The sequence below is a fragment of the Notamacropus eugenii genome, chromosome 1, assembly GCF_028372415.1.
Source record: "Notamacropus eugenii isolate mMacEug1 chromosome 1, mMacEug1.pri_v2, whole genome shotgun sequence".
NCBI classification, from domain to species: Eukaryota; Metazoa; Chordata; class Mammalia; order Diprotodontia; family Macropodidae; genus Notamacropus; species Notamacropus eugenii.
The window spans coordinates 473,142,444-473,162,737 of NC_092872.1; the positions used below are offsets into that span (position 1 = coordinate 473,142,444).

Consider the following 20,294-nt stretch of genomic DNA (forward strand, 5'->3'; position numbering starts at 1 on the left):
AGACACAGGTCACTAAACAATACATAAGGATTCCTGTTGACCACATATTGAGTTAGATAACCGCATATAATATTGCCTGTGTTCTATTGTATTTTCATTTATTTTTGTTACATATTTTACAATTAAATTTTAATCTGTCTTAGGTCTTACTATGCAGAGAACACTACTGTCTGCTGGATGAGTGTTTGACACTTCCACCCCACATCATCTATCTGTTTTACACTGATTGTAGTCTGGATTTTACTTATATATTTTCTTTTCTCTGACCCTAGACATAAGTTCAGCTTCTGGAGCTTATCTTTATTACTAGGCTGATCCGTGTTCATCCACCCTGTTCTTTTGGATAACATGAGTCTTTCTTGAGGCAAGGAAACAAGATGGTAAGAGGGTTGTGTGAAGGCATGGAGGAAAGCAGTTATCAGTTGGCCAGAAAAAAATTAAATCCACTAACATGAGCCATGAGATTTGAGTAAAACTGAAGATAATTTGAAGACAACAAATAGGGAGACTTTTCTATGTCTTGATGGTCTACAAGTCAGATTGGGTCCCTGACTGCTCACCCTGACCCTTTGCCTCTCTTCTCCTGGAATCATAACCTCTGAGTTCTTAAACCAAGCTTCATAATCTAACTTTGATTCCTACAACACAGACTCTGCTTATCATGTTGACTTCTTGACCCTGGTAAGATGCCTAAACTGATTAACCTGATTCAAATTCTTAGGAGAAAAATCCTGAGATATGTCATTGTTCCAGAGAATAAATAGATTGTAGCTCAAGACCAAATAGTGTCTGGAGTTGGACACATTCTTGATGTGTGGTGGAACTGAAGGTTTGTTTGGATTGAGGATAGCCAACCACTGAGTGACAACTTTCACAGTCAAGTGAGTTGATAGTTCCTCCAAAGACAATCCCTTGCCATCACCTCTCTATATGCGTATGGAGCCCCAGATATGGGCAGGTATTGATTTCTGCCAAGGGGGAAGCCCAGAGGCTAAGTCAGACTCTTGAGGCTTATGGTTTGAGGACCTAAGAGGAAAGATGTGTCTAACAGGTATGGTGTTGCTTTATCTCCATCCTAGAAAGACGAGTATTATGAATGTTGAGTTGCCTCTGAGAATTGAAGTACAGACTAACAGGCAACAGTGGTGATGGCAACCCATCCAGAAGCATATGAGGGGAGCATCTACAGTGGGAACATTAGCAGGGACAGCCATGAGAACCCTGTAAAATACTTCTGATATATATTTTAGAACTAAGGATTACATATGGAAGGCCAAGTCTCTTCTATATAAGACAAAAAATTCAGAATGAGTTCATCAATTGATAATCTCTTAAGGAACAGAAAACATGTGGTAAGTTTTTGTTTTCTTCAATTTCACCCTCCCCTTGATTATTTGTTTACAGTTTCTTTTCAGTGATTTTTTTTTAGTGTTCGATTTCTTTTATCTTAATTTTGCTTCACATAAAACCTGGGTTTGATCAGGAAATAGGCAATTATGGAAGTCAGTTGATAGCTACAAATGCATAGAACTAAAAATGACCAAACTAAAAATAATGTCAGGGTGATTTAACTTTGTCCTACTGATCAGATTTCATTACTTTTTGAAAGTCCTGAGTTATGTTATAATTTTTAATTTTTATTAATAACACATTTTAAGCTCCCTAAATTTGAAGAGAAAACAGTCAACATGGATTCAGGCCAGCTGTTTGGCTAAAGTCACATGTGCTCTTTGTTTATTGTAGTCAAATTGTTCTAAATGAGAACCTGCTCTAAACGGGGATTAAACTTTGGCTGTTTTGATAAAGGTTCTAGGTGCTAAGAAAGTGCTGACCCTAGGAGTAGCTCCTTCTCCTCTTCCATTGAAGACTCAGGTAGAAGGTCCATCAGGAATGGAAATTGAGCCCCCTGTTTGTCAGGTTCTATCCTCAAAAGGTCCTTGATGGAATAGGACAAATTGCCTATAACATGAAACTTGAACTAAATTTAGATAGACAGACAGATAGATAGAAAGGTAGACAGACAGATAGAGAGACAAATAGATATAACACAGTTTTGCTTCATATTATTATATTGCAAGATATAGGCAGTCATGCATGAGATAATAAATAATTTCACCCCAGTTTAATTGAGAAATTACACACACACACACATACACACACACACACACACACACGCACACACCAAAAATATAAACAAACCCTAATTGTTTGGCTTGGGAAGTAAATGTTCAAAGACAATAAAAAAATGGCTATATCCATAAAGAATTATTTTTTTATTTAATCAATTTATTTGTTTTCACTTTTCAACAAACACTTCCATAAGTTTTAAATTTTCTCCCTCTCCCTCTTCTTTCCCTCCCTGAGATGGCTTGCAATCTTGTATGGGTTCTACACATACATTCTTATTAAACACATTTTCACATTAGTCATGTTGCATAGAAGAATTAAAGCAAATGGGAGAAACCATGATAAAAACAAAAACAAAACGAGACATAACAGAAGAGAAAATAGTCTGCTGCATTCAGATTCCATAGTTATATCTCTGAATGTGGATGACATTTTGACTGAAGAGTCCTTTGGGAATGCATTAGGTCTTTGCATTGCTGTGAAAGCCTTAGTCCATCAGAAATAGTCGTCAAACACTATGGCTGTTACTGTGTATAATGTCCCCCTGGTTCTGCTCTTTTCACTCAGCATCAGTTCATATAAATCTTTCCAGATTTTTCTGAAGTCCAATTGTTCATCATTTCTTATAGCACAATAGTATTCTATTACATTCATATACCACAACATGTTCAGCCATTCCCCAGTTGATAGGCTTTCTCTTGATTTCCCGTTGTGGGCTACCACAAAAAGAGCTTCTATAAATATTTTTTGTACATGTGGGATCTTTTCCCATTTTGATGATCTCTTTGGAATACAACCCTAGAAGTGATATTCCTGGGTCAAAAAAAACTACACAGTTTTGTAGTCTTGTTTGGATCAGCTCACAGCTCCACCAACAACGAATTAGTGTTCCAACTCTCCCACACCTTCTCCAACATTTATCATCTTCTGGCTTTGTCATGTTAGTCAATCCATAAAGAATTGTTAAAAGAAGTTCCCCTTGAAAAATGTTCCTTACAGGAATTGCTTGCTAGATAGGTAAGGCAGGAAAGATGTATTTTGAGGTAAGAGGAAAACATCAATAAAACATAATTTTCATTTCTCTGAGCAATAAAGTCTCCTGTAGAAAATCATTTAAAATAAGAAACAAATTAGAGGATAAAGTTCAGGACCAATATTAGGGTTGGGGGAATGTAAGGGGATATTTCAACTGAAAGGAATTTTACCAATTATGGGGAAAGGAAGGGAATTTTAAAATTCAGAGAAAGGCATTTTTCCTAAGAAATTATGAAGAATAACAAAATCAGCAACAGAGAAATGGAAGCCAGGGACTGGAAAGAGCCGCGAAGGACAGCAGAAGACACTATCTTTTGACTTTGGATCTTTGACCAAAACTCCAGCTCTTTGTCTTTCAGTTTCTCTCCAATAGTAAGATTTATATCAAATTCTAAATGTTGTTTATTCTGATTATAAGCTGGCCACTTCAACAAATCTTCCCCATTAGGATCACTGGAAATGAAATTATTAGAGTTAAATTTCATATTTTTAGCAATGGTAGCAAAAAACTGGAAATTAATTAGATGCCTATCAACTGGGAAATGGCTGAGCAAATTGTACTACCTAATTATAATGACATATTGCTATGCTATAAGGAATGAGCATGATAGAAACAGAGAAGCATGGAAACATTTACATGAATTGTTGCAAAGTGAAGTAATCAGAGCCAGGGAAGAAAAACATACAACTACTCCAAAAATACAAAGGGAAAGAACATCTGCAAAAACAATTTTTAAAAATGAATGTTGTGAAATTACAGAGAAAAAGTTAACCCCCAAGAAGAGTTATGAAGAGATACCAGTCTTTGATCCTTTACACAGAGGAGTGTATCTGAATATAGAATATTATGTGCTGTTAGATTTTTTCATTGATAAGTTGATAAGATCTGCCAATTCTTCTTTACTCTTCCTTTTATTAATTTCATATATATATATATATATATATACACATATGTATTATACAAATACATACACACATAGTTATATAATTATAGTGGTATGAAAATGTCTCTGGGATGAAGATGTGGAAGTATATAAGAAAAACACAAGCAATGTAAAAAAAATCAAATTTACTTCTAAAAAGAATTAAATTAGAGCCAAATTCAAAGCTTAAATCTTTCCCTTTATCATTTCTCTTGGCCAAAAAATTAGATTAGTATATACTTATTTTTTCTAAGCTATTTTCTTTCCTCAGCAGCAACTCAAGAGAAGAAGAACATAAAAATGAAGAAGAGGGAGAGGATGCATGAAAACAGGAAGAAATAGAGGAGGAATAAGAGCAAAAAGGGAAAGAAATAAAAAGAGAAGTTAGAGAAAAAGGAGGAAGAATAAAAATGGAAGAAGAGACAGAGAAGGAAAAGCAACAAGGAGAGAACAAAGGAACAGAAGTAGAAGAAGCCAGTGTTAAAGCACAAGAAGAAGTAGAACATGAAGAATAAAATCCAAAGAAAACAAAAAAAAGAAGAAAATCCAATGAAATAGTAACAATAGAAAAAGAAACAGCAGTATAAGAAATATCAGCAATAGATATCAAAAGAGAATAAAGAAGATCAGAAGAAGGAATAGCAACATCAAAAGGAGAGCAAACTGAAGGAAAAGAAGTAAAAAAAAAATACACAAGAGAAGAAGTAGGAGAGAAAAATGATCAGTAGGGGGAGATGATGAATACAACAAGGCACAATAGAAACAGGAATGGCTTTGTAGTCCAAAGCCATGGCCACTTAATTTCTATTTGATCTTGGACAGTTCCTTAATCACTTTAAGCTTCAGGGATCTTATTTAAAAATTGGATGGAAGAAGACCAACCAAGATGATAGAGTAGTAGAAATATGACAATATTTCTTCCTTACAACTCCTCCACAAAGATCCAGAAAAGACACAAAATGAAATATTTCCTTGGAAATTCAAGAAAAACTATGAGTCACTTCCTTAGCCCAAGTCCTCCAGAGACAAACAGAGAGGTCTAAGGCCTCTGAGAACTGTGTGTAACCAGGATGCATTGCATGGAATCTGTCAGGTTAGGACTGAATGAAGGTCTGCCTGCAGTAAGACAAAAAGAAGTCCCTTACCAACTTGGAGGGGCTTGACTTGATGCAGTAAGAAGGAACAAATGTTCTGTTGCTTATTAGTCAGTTCTACAATGATCTAGGAAAGGCTGAGAAAAGTATCTACATCTTGAAATGGTCATTGGCCCTAGTCTGTCTGTGGAGCAAAGATGAAGTGTGGAAGAAAACAGTAATTGTGTGATTCTCACACACCAAGACAAAATGAGGCATCAGTAACAGGCTCTAGCCTAGTCTGAAATCTACTGGTGAAAAACTGGGGAAAGAACCCTAGGTCAAATGTCAGCCTGCAGTTTTGTCACTCTGAACGAGTAGAGCTTTCCAGCTAACTTAAATTGAATGAATACAGAAGAAGTCTACTGAAACTACAACCAGAGGTAAATCCATAGGTATGCGACTAAAATTCAAAGCCAGGTCAGGAACTTACAGAGGTTAGACCAGGAAAGGAAGGATGGTCAGATTTTTCCTTGGTTTACATCATTTTGGGAGCACTAAAATGTTTTACAAAATTTTTTCTCAACCTGAGTTGTTCTTTAGATCCTGGAATGTCACAACACTCAAAAATCTGAGAAAGCAGAAAAAGGACACAAGCATTGCCTAAGCATTCCTTCTAGAAGTGTGCAAATCCTGGACGTAACACAAAATCCAAAGTCAAGAAGTAGGATAGAAGAATGAGCAAAGAATCCCACTATAAAAAATTAATAGGGTAGGCGGAGCCAAGATGGCAGAGCAGAAACACACATATGCAGGCTCTCCCCACACAGCCCATAAAATATCTGTAGAGAGGGACTCTCAAAAAATTCTGGAGCAGCAGAAGTGGAGAACATATATTGGGAGAAGAAAGGGAGGAATTTAATGGGGCAAATTATCTCTCATAAAAGAGGCAAGTAAAAGACTTTTCAGTGGAGGGAAAAAGAGCTGAGGTGAGAGAAAAAACATGAAGTTTACTCTCATCACATTAGACTAAAGGAAGGAATAAAATGCACACTCATTTTGGTATGAAAACCTATCTTACAATACAAGAAAGTAGGGAAGAAGGGGATAAGCAGGATGGGGAGGATGATGGAAGGGAGGGCAATGGGAGGAGGCAGCAATTAGAAGTCAGCACTTCTAATTGTGGAGGGACAGAGTCAAAACAGAGAGCAGAAGAAATGGGGGGGCAGGATAGGATGGAGAGAAATATAGTTAGTCTTACACAACACTACTATTATGGAAGTCATTTGCAAAACTACACAGATATGGACTATATTGAATTGCTTGCCTTCCCAAAGGGGATGGGTAGGGAGGGAGGGATGAGGAGAAGTTGGAACTCAAAGTTTTAGGAACAACTGTTGAGTATTGTTCTTGCATACAACTAGGAAATGAGAAATACAGGTAATGGGGTATAGAAAGTTATCTTGCCCTACAGGACAAAAGAGAAGATGGGGATAAGGGAAGGAAGGGATGTTAGAAGGGAGGGCAGATTGATGATAGGGGCAATTATAATGCTTGACATTTCGGGGTGGGGGGAGGGGAGAAATGAGAAGAAAATTTAGAACCCAAAATTTTGTGGAAATGAGTGTTGAAAACTTAAATAAATAAATTTAAATACAAAAAAAAGTTAATACGGTGACAAAATCCTTCAAGACACAAGCCAGAAGGAGATAATGACTTCAAAACGTAGCAAAAATAAATATGTTGGGTTTTTTTTAAGCTAAAATGTTCAAGAAAACAATTTGGAACTGTGTCCCAAGGGTTATAAAACTGTGCATTCCCTTTAAACAAGCAATACCACTACTAGGTCTGTATCCCAGAAAAGTCGAAGGAAAAGGAACTAAAGAAACAAAAATATTTATAGGAGTTTTTTTTATGGTGAATTAAAGCATACTTTTCTTTTGCAACAAGACTAATAAGGATATATATTTTGCCTGACTTCACTGATATCTCATATAACTGATATATCTCAATAGGTGTGGGAGAGGACAAAGGAGGAAAAAATTTGCAACTCAAAATTTTTGAATGTTAAAATAAAGCATATATTTTAAAAATAATTTTATAGATAAAAGGAGAGTTGTAGAGAAAAAGGGCAAAGAAATCCGAGCTATGAAAGAATTAGAAAGAAAATTTATAACTTGCACAACAGGTATAAAACTTTATTACAGATTATCTGAACTAGAATAAATCAATTAGAAACTGAACCAAGAATCTTTTTAATGTCAAAAGTCTACAAAAATATAAGAAAATACAAAGCCTCTCATAGCAAAAACAGCTGACTTGGAAAAAAGATTGAACCAGGATAGATAACTTAACAATATCTGAACTACCCAAAAGATATGACAAAAATTAAAAAGAGCTTAAACATCACATTTCAAGAAATTTTCAAAGAAAACTCCAAACTCCTAGGAACCCCAAAACTCCCAGGAACATTATGGCCAAAATCTAGATCAAAGGAGAAATATTACAGTCAAAGAGAAAGAATTGAAGGACCAGGGAGACCTAGGCAGGGCCACACAAGATATAACAGTCACTACTATCAAGAGGCAAAGAACTTGAAACACAATATTCCAGGCTGCAAAATATATAGCCTTACAATCAAGAAAAACTTAACTAGAAAAGCTGAATATAAACTTATAGGATAAAAAAGAGAAGCTTTAATTAAGTGGAGACCTTCCAAATATTCTTGATGAAAAGATCAGAACTGAAATGCAAATATAAGACTCAGGAGAAACATGAAAAGGAGTGAGCAATCCCAAGGAATAAAAGAAGGATAAATGTTTATATTCTAATATGGGAAGATGATGCATTCCCCTCAGAATCCTATCATCATATGGGGATGATAGAGGTCCTTAGGGTGTTTTGTAAAATGCTGACTATCTTACAAGAAAAAAGGAAAGGCAGAAGGAAAAGTGTAGACTGGGAAGGGAAGGGGGAAGAAAGGGAGAGAAAATTATTGCACATAATTATAGTGCACAAGGGGGGCAGAGCCAAAATGGAAGGGTGGAAAGATGAATATACTCTAGGGCTTCCCCGATAGCCCACAAAATACCTGTAAAAAATGACTCTTAAAAAATTCCAGAGCAGCAGAAGCCACAGAACGACAGAGTGAAAGAGATTTCCAGCCAAAGGTGCCCTGGAAGGCCAACAGGAAAGGTCTATCCAACAGGACACTGAGCAAAGCAGAGTCCAGTCCCAGCCACATGGCACAGGGAGGAACATGACCTGAAGAGACTTCTGGGAAAGAATTCCCCACAGGGAGGGTTCCAGATCCCTCAAACCACAAGTGACAAAGAAAGCTTCAAAGGTCAATGTGGCAAGGCTTTCCCAGCTGGGCAGGAGAGAAGCGGGGTCTCCCCAGCACTGGCCCCAGGAGGCAGCAGAGGCAACAGCAGCACCAGCAATGGGTGGTAGACATCTACTGTGACCACAGAAGTAGGCTGGGTCCATTGTCCCAGCTGCTCAGCTTAAAGCCTCTAGGGGAATTGAGCAGCTGATCTGAACCTCAGCCCTCAGTGGCAGCTCTGTCCCTGCCTAAAGCCCCTGGAAGAATTGAGCCACTGATGTGAATCTCAACACTGACCACGGTACTGGGGGTGGGGAGGGGGAGGAGCACTAGGACCCTCCTCTTGACAAAGGATTCAGAAGTCAAGTAACTGACTGAGAAAATGCCCAAAGAAGGCAAAAGAAAAAAATAAGGCCATAGAAGGTTACTTTCTTAGTGAACAGGTGTCTCCTTCCATCCTGTCAGATGAGGAAGAACAAGGCATACTGTCAGAGAAAGTCAAGGCTTTAGCCTCCAGTACCTCCAAAATAAATACTAAATGGGCTCAGGCCATAGAAAAGCTTGAAAAGTGAGTCAACAGCTTGCTAAAGTAGAACCAAAAAATGCTGAGGAAAATAACACCTTTACAAATAAGCTAACTCAACTGGAAAAAGAGATCCAAAAAGCCAATGAGGAGAAGGAGGCTTTAAAAAGCAGAATTAGCCAAATGGAAAAGGAGGTTCAAAAGCTCACTGAACAAAAACGTTTTTTAAAAAAGAGAGTGGAGTTCAGGGAAGCTAATGACTATGAGGCACACCAAGAAGTTACAAAACAAAACCAAAAGATTGAAAAAAATAGAAGAAAATGTGAAATATATCATTGGAAAAACAACTGACCTGGAAAATAGATCCAGGAGAGGCAATTTAAAAATAATGGAACAATCTGAAAGCCATGATCAAAAAAAGAACCTAGAAATTTATCTTCCATGAAGTTATCAAGAAAAATAGCGCTGATATTCTAGAACCAGAGGGCAAAATAAATATTGAAAGAATACACCGATCACCTCCTTAAAGAGACCTGAAAAGAGAAACTCCCAGGAATATTGTGGCCAAATTTCAGAGTTCCCGGGTCAAGGAGAAAGTACTGCAAGCAGCTAGAAAGAAATAATTCAAGTATTGTGGAAATACAATCAGGATAATACAGGATCTGGCAGTTTCTACATTAAGGGATCAAAGGGCTTGGAGTAGGATATTCCAAAATTCAAAGGAACTGGGATTAAAACCAAGAATCATCTACCCAGAAAAACTGAGTATTATACTTCAAGGGAATAAATGGTCATTCAATGATATAGAGGACTTTCAAGCATTCATGATGAAAAGACCAGAACTGAAGAGAAAATTTGACTTTCAAAAACAAGAATCAAGAGAAACATGAAAAGGTAAACAGGAAAGACAAATCATACAAGAGTTTCTAAAGCTGAACTGTTTACATTCCTACATGGAAAGATAATATTTGTAAGTCTTGAGACTTTTCTCAGTATTTGGGTAGATGGAGGGATTACGCGCACACACACACACACACACACACACACACACACACACACACACACACACACATAGACAGAGGGTACAGGTTGAGTTGAATCAGAAGAGATGATATCCATTAAAAAAAATAAAATTAATGGGTGAAAAAGGAAAATATTGGGAGGAGAAAGGGAGAAATAGAATGGGGCAGACTATCACTCATAAAAGAGAAAAGAAAAATCTTGTTCAATGGAGGAGAAAAGGGAGCAGGCGAGAGGGCAAAAGTGAAGCTTACTCTCTTCACATATGGCTTAAGGAGGGAATAACATGCTCACTAAATTTGGTATGAAAATCTATCTTACATTACAGGAAAGTAGGGGAAGGGACAAGTGTGGTGAGGGGGATGATAGAAGGGAGGGCAAATGGGAGAAGGGAGTAACTAAAAGTAAACACTTTGGGAAGGGGATAAGGTCAAATGAAATAAAAAGAAAGGTGGGACAGGGTAGGATGAAGGGCAATATAGTTAGTCTTACACAACATGGCTGTTATGGAAGTCTTTTGTAAAACGACACATATATAGCCTGTACTGAATTGCTTGCCTTCTCAGTGGGGATGGGAGGGGAGGAAGGGAGGGAGAGAAGTTGGAATTCAAATTGTTATAAACAAATGTTGAGAATTATTATTGCATGTAACTGAGAAATAAGAAATACAGGTAATGGGGTATAGCAATTTATCTTGCTCTACAAGAAAAAAGAGAAGATGGGAATAAGGGAAGGGTGGGGTGTGATAGAAGGGAGGGTACATTGAGGGAAGGGGTAATCAGAATGCAAGGTATTATGGATGGGCAGAGGGGAGAGATGGGGAGAAATTGAAACTCAAAATTTTGTGGAAATGAATGTCAAAAACTAAAAACAAATAAAATAAAACTATTAAAATAAAAAAAATAATTATGGTGCCCAAGTAGAAAACTATATAAATAAAGAGGAAATGGCAGTGAAAGTGGATGACACTTAAAGTTCGCTTTCACCAAGACAAGTGAAAGGAGAGAAGAAGACACACAGCTGGTTCCAGAAATATATTATATTCAACATGAAAGAGGGAAAGGTGGGGAAAGAATGGAAGGAATAAAAGGGAAGGTAGATTAAGGGAGGAATTAGTCCTGAACAAAATAAACTCCATCATCAGAAGGAGATCTTTAAGTCAATTTAAAAAGAAAGAAATGATAAGAAACTGTGATTAGCCTCTGGGAGAATGAAAGAGAAGTGAGCAGGTGAACAGAAGGAGATTACATCTCACCTAGAGCACTGATGCTGCCCACACTTCTCTTTGCCACTCTCTTCTTAAAGATAGGGTAGGAAACAAAGAGAAGAAATAGAATAAAAGCATATATAAACAAGAAATTCAAAATTAATGATGATAACCACAAATCTGAATTGAATAAAACCACAAATAAAATGGAAGAAGATAGTAAAGAGGAATGGATAGAATCTTTTCTTTCTAATAAAAATGGAAAATGACTAGTAAGCAAATTCAAACAACATGTTGCTTACAAAAATATATTTGAAAGAATACAGAGGCAGAGCCACGATGTTGGAGTAGAAAGATGGACCTGCTTTACCTCTCCTCCCATGGTCTATAAAATACCTGTAAAAAATGACTTTAAACAAATTCTAGAGCAGCAGAAGCCACAAAACAACAGAGTAACAGAGATTTCCAGCCCAAGGCAGACTGGAAGGTTGACAGGAAAGGTCTATCACACCAGGCACAGTGCAGCTCAGACAGGATAAGAGCAGGCTTCAGGATGTGGAATCACAGGCAGCAGCTGCTGTTCCCAGATTTCTCAACTCACAAATGTCAAAGACAGCTTCAAAGGTCAGTGAGAAATATATTTCACCTGGGTGAGAAGGGAGCAGGGTCCTGCCCTAGTCCTGGTCCCAAGCGGTGGCAGCTTCTAATTTTGGAGCCCTCAGCCTAAAGACCCTGGGAGAATTGAGCCCTGAGTGGTCATCCTGTTGAAAGGAGGAACACTGACTGTTGGAGCTAGGGGTGGTTGTGGACAGGGAATCCTACTTGCAGATACTGGGCAGAAGAGTGCTCATGGTTGCTTCCAAACCAGAGCATAGGCCAGGAAAGGAGTAAGCTCCTCTCCCTTGATTGTGTCACCTTGGAGGAACTTGGAGAAACTGAGAACTTACAGGTCCCCAGAGTACACTCTCCACTGGACAAAGGACTCAAAAGTCAAGTAAATGGCTGGGAAAACACCCAAAAAGTGGGGAAAATAAGATTATAAAAGGTTACTTTCTTGGTAAACAGGTATTTTCTTCCATCCTTTCAGATGAGGAAGACCAATGCATACCATCAGAGGAAGACATAAAAATAAAGGCTTCTGCATCTAAAACCTCCAAAACAAATATGCTCTCAGGCCATGGAAGAGCTCAAAAAGGATTTTGAAAATCAAATAAGAGAGGTGGAGGGAAAACTGGGAAGAGAAATGAGAGTGATGCAACAAAATCATGAAAAGCAAGTAAACAGTTTGCCAAAGGAGGCCCAAAAAATGCTGAAGAAAATAACACCTTTAAAAACAGAATAACCCAAATTGCGAAAGAGATTCAAAAAGCCAATGAGGAGAAGAATGCTTTAAAAACACTCTTGCTGCCAGTCTTCACCATGTGTTTATTTGCCTGCCCTCGCAGAAATACTCCAGTTGCCTACAGTCCTTTGCCAGATAAGTCCAGTGTCTATGGCACTGACCCCCCCACCTGACACATGCTTATGCTAAAGACGTCAAATTTGGAGCAGATACCTGAGGCTTAATGCTTCGAGATGTAGATCTTTTAGCTGATGCAATCGCTGTTACTGTGAGGCCAAAGGGAAGAGCTGTGATCATTGAACAAAGTTGGGGAAGTCCCAAGGTAACAAAAGATGGTGTGACTGTTGCAAAAGCAATTGACTTGAAGGACAGATATAAAAACAGGTTAGTTCAGGATGTTGTCAATAACATGAATGAAGAGACTGGGGATGGCACTACCACAGATACTATCCTTGCATGATCCATTGCTAAGGAAGGCTTTGAGAAGATTAGTAAAGGAACAAATCCAGTAGAGATCAGGAGAGCTGTGATGTTGACTGTTGATGCTGTCATTACTGAAGTTAAGAAGCAGTCTAAACCAGTCACAATCCCAGAAGAAATTGCTCAGGTCGCTACAATTTCTGCAAATGGAGACTGAGAAATTGGCAACATAATCTCTGATGCAATGAAAAAGGTTGGATGTGTGATGGAAAATCACTGGATGGTGAATTGAAAATTATTGAAGGCATGAAGTTTGACAAAGGTTATATCTCTCCATACTTTATTAATACAGCTAAAGGTCAGAAATGTGAATTTCAGGATGCCTATATTCTCTTAAGTGAAAAAAAGATTTCTAGTGTCCATTCTATTGTACCTGCACTCAAAATTGCAAATGCCCACTGTAAGCCTTTAGTCATAATTTCTGAAGATGTCAATGGAGAAGCACTAAGTACACTGGTTTTAAATAGGCTAAAAGTTGGGCTGCAGGGTGTTGCAGTAAATGCTCCAGGATTTGGTGACAACAGGAAAAATCAGCTTAAGGATATGGCTGTAGCTACTGATGGTACAGGGTTTGGAGAAGAGGGATAGGCTCTGAATCTTGAGGATATTGTAGTTCATGATTTTGGAAAAGTTGGAGAAGTTATTGTGACAAAAGATGATGCCATACTTTTGGAAAAGAAAAAGGTGAAAAATCCCAAGGTGAAAAAATGTGTTCAAGAAATCATTGAAAGATGGCGGAGTAGAAAGACACACATACACATAGCTTCGAACCCACAACCCATAGAACATCTGTAAATAGCAACTCACTGCGAATTCTTCAGCACCAGAGGCCATAGAACATTGGAGAGAAGGAGATTTCTGTTCCAGAGGGACCTGCAAACCTCTCACAAAAGGTCCTTTGCGCCGTGGACTGGCAGCCAAGCACAGTCCTGCTGCATCCGCACCACTGAGAGGAGCAGATCCGAGCGGGCTTCAGGGATGGGATCTCCAGCTGCTGGGCGGGTCCCTCCACCCACAGGTGATGAGGGTTGGTGAGAGGGTCTCTTTGGCGGGTCGAGAGGGGAGTGGGGTGCCCCCATAACTCAGGCCCCCTCGGGAGGCAGCAGCAGAGGTGGGAGCGGACCAGGGCTCCCCAAGCAGGCAGGAGCCTGGATCCATTATTGAAGGTCTCTGCATAAACCCACTAAGGGAACTGAGCCCCAGAGGCGGCCCTGCCCCCACTTTAGCACCTAAACTTAATCTCACACTGAATAGCAGCCCTGCCCCCGCCCAAAACCCTGAGGCTGGGAAGCAGCATTTGAATCTCAGACCCCAAGCACTGGCTGGGAGGATCTGGAGGCCAAGTGGGTGTGAAGAGAATATTCAGAAGTCAAGTCACTGGCTGGGAAAATGCCCAGAAAAGGGAAAAGAAATAAGACTTTAGAAGGTTACTTTCTTGGTGAACAGGCATTTCCTCCCTTCCATTCTGATGAGGAAGAACAATGTTTACCATCAGGCAAAGACACAGAAGTCAAGGCTTCTATATTCCAGCCCACTCAATGGGCTCAGACCATGGAAGAGGTCAAAAAGGATTTTGAAAATCAAGTTAGAGAGGTGGAGGAAAAGCTGGGAAGAGAAATGAGAGATATGCAGTCAAAGCATGAACAGCAGGTCAGCACCCTGCTAAAGGAGACCCAAAAAAATGCTGAAGAAAATAACACGTTGCAAAATAGCCTAACTCAACTGGCAAAAGAGGTTCCAAAAGCCAATGAGGAGAAGAATGCTTTCAAAAGCAGAATTAGCCAAATGGAAAAGGAGATTCAAAAGCTTACTGAAGAAAAGAGTTCTTTCAAAATTAGAATGGAACAGATGGAGGCTAATGACTTTATGAGAAACCAAGAAATCACAAAACAAAACCAAAAGAATGAAAAAATGGAAGATAATGTGAAATATCTCATTGGAAAAACAACTGACCTGGAAAATAGATCCAGGAGAGACAATTTAAAAATTATGGAACTACCTGAAAGCCATGATCAAAAAAAGAGCCAAGACATCATCTTTCATGAAATTATCAAGGAAAACTGCCCTGAGATTCTAGAACCAGAGGGCAAGATAAATATTGAAAGAATCCATCGATCCCCTCCTGAAAGAGATCCAAAAAGAGAAACTCCTAGGAACATTGTGGCCAAATTCCAGAGTTCCCTGGTCAAGAAGAAAATATTGCAAGCAGCTACAAAGAAACAATTCAAGTATTGTGGAAATACAATCAGGATAACACAAGATCTAGCAGCTACTACATTAAGGGATCGAAGGGTGTGGAATAGGATATTCCAGAAGTCAAAGGAACTAGGACTAAAACCAAGAATCATCTACCCAGCAGAGCTGAGTATAATACTTCAAGGGAAAAATTGGTCTTTCAATGAAATCAAGGACTTTCAAGCATTCTTGATGAAAAGACCAGAGCTGAAAAGAAAATTTGACTTTCAAACACAAGAATGAAGAGAAGCATGAAAAGGTGAACAGCAAATAGAAATCATAAGGGACTTACTAAAGTTGAACTGTTTACATTCCTACATGGAAAGACAATATTTTTAACTCTTGAAACTTTTTAGTATCTGGGTGGGATTACACACACACACATGGATGCGCACACACACACACACACACACATAGAGACAGAGTGCACAGAGTGAATTGAAGAGAATGGGATCATATCTTAAAAAAATGAAATCAAGCAGTGAGAGAGAAATATATTGGGAGGAGAAAGGGAGAAATGGAATGGGGCAAATTATCTCTCACAAAAGAGGCAAGCAAAAGACTTATTAGTGGAGGGATAAAGAGAGGAGGTGAGAGAAAAACATGAAGCTTACTCTCATCACATTCCACTAAAGGAAGGAATAAAATGAACACTCATTTTGGTATGAGAACCTATCTTACAATACAGGAAAGTGGGGGATAAGGGGATAAGCAGAGTGGGGGGGATGATGGAAGGGAGGGCATGGGGAGGATGGAGCAATCTGAGGTCGACACTCATGGGGAGGGACAGGATCAAAAGAGAATAGAAGTAATGGGGGACAGGATAGGATGGAGGGAAATATAATTAGACTTATACAACACAACTATTATGGAAGTCATTTGCAAAACTACACAGATTTGGCCTATATTGAATTGCTTGCCCTCCAAAGGGAAGGGGTGCAGAGGGAGGGAGGTAAAGAAGTTGGAACTCAAAGTGTTAGGAACAACTGTCGAGTAATGTTCTTGCCACTAGGAAATAAGAAATACAGGTAAAGGGGTATAGAAAGTTATCTGGCCCCACAGGACAAAAGAGAAGATGGAGACAAGGGTAGAGAGGGATGATAGAAGAGAGATCAGATTAGTCATAAGGGCAATTAGATTGCTTGGTGTTTGGGAAGAGGGGGACAAAAGGGGAGAAAATTTGGAACCCAAAATTTTGTGAAAATGAATGTTAAAAGTTAAATAAATAAATTAATTTAAAAAAAAAAAAGAAATCATTGAACAATTGGAGATTACAACTAGTGACTATGAAAAAGAAAAATTAAATGAATGTTTGGCCAAACTTTCTGATGAAGTTGCTGTAATAAAGGTTGGTGGAACAAGTGATGTAGAAGAGAATGAAAAGAAAGAATGGGTTATTGATGCACTTAACATGCACTGCTATTGAAGAAGGCATAGTTCTTGGAGGTGGCTGTGCATTGCTTTGATGCATTCCTGCCTTAGAAACATTGACTCTGGCTAATGAAGATCAAAAAATTGGAATAGAAATAATTAAGAAGTCATTGAAAATCAATGCAATCACCATTGCTAAAAGTGCAGGTGTCGAAGGTTAATTGATATTTAAGAAAATTTTACAAAGCTCCTCAGAGATAGGTTGTGATGCCATGCTTGGGGATATTGTGAATATGGATGAAAAAGGGATAATTAACCCAACTAAGGTTATAATAACTGCTTTGTTGGATTCTGCCAGTGTAGCCTCTCTGCTAACTACAGCAGAAGTTGTTGTTAATGAAATGCCTAAAGAAGAGAAAGAACCTGCTATGGGAGGCATGGGAGGTGGCATGTACTGATTTCCTAGAATAATTCTCTATCATTATGATCTGTGATGCAAGTCAGACTCAAGGCAGTGTTCTTTGCTAACTTTGGAGAAGTCAGTTGGAGAGAGGACTGAAGTAAAAGCTGATGTTCAACAAAATCACTATAAACATCAGTTACTGGTTTTAGTTGACAAATATGTAATGATTTACTGCTGTCATTATCCATGATAAAGATAATTTATTTTGTATTTTTTGAATAAAGACATTTGTACATTCCTAAAACTGGGTGCACATCCATGTACTAATGTTCTGCTTTCAACTTAAACCAGCTGAGGCATTTTTACTACTATTCAGTTAAATCAGAATTTTAGAATTTGTCATCCCTAGAAGGAAAGTTGAGAAGCAGCCTTTCTGTGCAGACAAAAATTAATTAAAATTGTGTACAAAATAGAGAAATATCCAATTATGTGTTAACCTTTGTGTAATAAAATTGTTTAAAGTTTTAAAAAAAGAATGCTTTAAAAAGCAGAATTAGCCAAATGGAAAAGGAGGTTCAAAGGCTCACTTTAAAAATTAGAATGGAGCAGATAGAAGCTAAACACTTTATGAAAAACCAAGAAATTACAAAGCAAAACCAAAAGAATGAAAAAATAAAAGACAATGTGAAATATCTCATTGGAAAAACAACTGACTTGGAAAATAGTTCCATGAGAGACAATTTAAAAATTATGGGACTACCTGAAAGTCATGATGGAACAAAAGAGCCTAGACATCATCTTTCATGAAATTATCAAGGAAAACTCCCCATATATTCTAGAACCAGAGGGTAAAATAAGTATTGAAAGAATCCACCAATCATTTGCTGAAAGAGATCCCAAAAGAAAATCTCCTAGTAATATTGTAGCCAAATTCCAGAGTTCCCAGGTCAAAAAAAAATATTGCAAACAGCCATAAAGAAACAATTTGAGTATTGTGGAAATACAATCAGGATAACACAAGATCTAGCAGCTTCTACATTAAGGAATCAAAGGGCTTGGAATATGATATTTCAGAAGTCAAAGGAGATAGGATTAAAACCAAGAATCACCTAGCCAACAAAGCTGATTGTAATATGTCAGGGAAAAAATGGTTATTCAATGAAATAAAGGACTTTCAAGCATTTTTGATGAAAAGATCAGAGCTGAATAGAAAATTTGACTTTCAAACATGAGAATCAAGAGAAGCATGAAAAGGTAAATAGGAAAGAGAAATCATAAAGGACTTACTAAAGTTGAACTATTTACATTCCTACATGGAAAGATAATATTTGTAACTATTCAGACTTTTCTCAGTATTTGGGTAGTTGGAGGGATTAGATACATATATATATAGACAGAGGGCACAGGGTAAATTGAATAGGAAGTGATGATATCTGAAAAAATAAAATTATGGGGTGAGAGAGAAATATATTGGGAAGAGAAAAGAGAAATGGAATTGGGCAAATTATCTCTCATAGAAGAGGCAAGGAAAAGCTTTCTCAGTGGCGGGGAAAAGGGAGAAGATGAGAGGGAAAAAGTAAAACTTACTCTCATCACATTTGGCTTAAGGAGGGAATAACATGCACACTCAGTTTGGTATGAAAATCTATCTCACACGATAGGAAAGTAGGGGAGAAGTGGATAAGTGAGGTGTGGGGGGATGACAGAAGGGAGGGCAAATAGGAGGCAAGAATAATTAGAACTAAACACTTTTGGGGAGGGACAAAATTAAAAGAGAGAATAAAATAAATGAGGGACAGGATGAGATGGAGGGAAATATAGCTAGTCTTTCACAACATGACTATTATGGAAGTATTTTGCATGACTACATATATATATGTCCTATATTCAATTGCTTGTCTTCTCCATGGAAATAAGAGGGAGGAAGGGAGAGAAATTGGAGCTCAAAGTTTTAGGAATGAATGTTGAGAATTATTTTTGCATGCACCTGGTAAATAAGAAATACAGATAATGGGGTATAGAAATCTATCTTGCCTTACAAGAAAAGAGAGAAGATGGGAATAAGGGAAGGGAGAAATGTGATAGAAGGGAGGCCAGGTTTGAGAAAGGGGTAAACAGAATGCATGGTGTCTTGGGGTGGGGAGGGGAGAGATGGGGAGAAAATTTGGAAATCAAAATCTTGTGGAAATGAATGTTGAAAACTAAAAATAAATTAATTACTTGAAGTTTCAGAAAAAGAAAGAATAAACATTCGGAATCAAAATAATGGGATGTAAGAAAATCTATTATGCTTTAGCTGAAATTTTTTTTAAAAGGCAGGAGTAGGAAGTGTGATCATAGAAAAGGTAACAAAAAAATCAAAAGAGATAGACAGGTAAGTTATATTTTGATGAAAGCTACCAAAGACAATGAATTTATCTCAGTAGTAAACTTGGGCCAAAAGCCACAGCACATGTGATTACAGGAAAAGTTAAATGAGTTACAGATAAAAATAGAGTATAATAATAATAATAATAATAATAATAATAATAATAATAATAAAGAAAATGTATCCTTTTTGTATCTATATAAAACTAATCCCTCACCCCAAAAAATAAGTTAAAGGCTAGAACAGAATTTTAGAAAGAGTTAAATATGAAAGACCTGTAGAGATGATTTAATGAGAATAGAAAGGTATAAATATTTGCCAGCTATGTGGGATACATTTACACAAATGGAACATGTATTGGATATAAAATATCACAAATAAGTGATGAAAAGCAGAAACATCAAACATATCTTTTGCAAACCACAATTCATTAAAATTCACATTCAATTCATAATAAAAATAATTGGAGAGAAAGTTAATTTTAAAAAATGAGTTGGAAAACAAAAATATCTGAATAATCAATAAGGGAAATAACAAGAAAACAAAAATTTTGTTATGCAAAGTAATTCTTAGAGAGAAATCAGTATCACTACACATTTTAATCAGTAAAGGAAAGAGAAGATCAAGAAATTTGACATATAAATTTTAAAAAATTAAAATTAAAATAATTTATAATTGCAGCAAATTTACAGAATAAAAAAATCCAAAGAAATCATTAGCAGTTTTCTATATATTGGCAATAAAATTTAATGGGAATAGAAAGAGAAATTGCTTTTAAAATAACTACAGGAATTTATAAAATGCTTGGGAATCTACCTGCCAAGAGACATCCAGGAATTAAATAAAAACAACTACAAAACAC

The 20,294-nt window shown here is 37.4% G+C and overlaps 1 protein-coding gene and 1 pseudogene across 1 annotated transcript in view; one reads left to right on the plus strand and one right to left on the minus strand.

Moving 5' to 3' along the window:
• LOC140519364 (liver carboxylesterase 1-like) overlaps positions 1 to 20,294 on the minus strand; it is a 101,278-nt gene that overhangs the window by 45,921 nt on the left and 35,063 nt on the right. The window lies entirely within an intron of this gene.
• Positions 937 to 17,119, plus strand: LOC140529662 (60 kDa heat shock protein, mitochondrial-like; annotated as a pseudogene).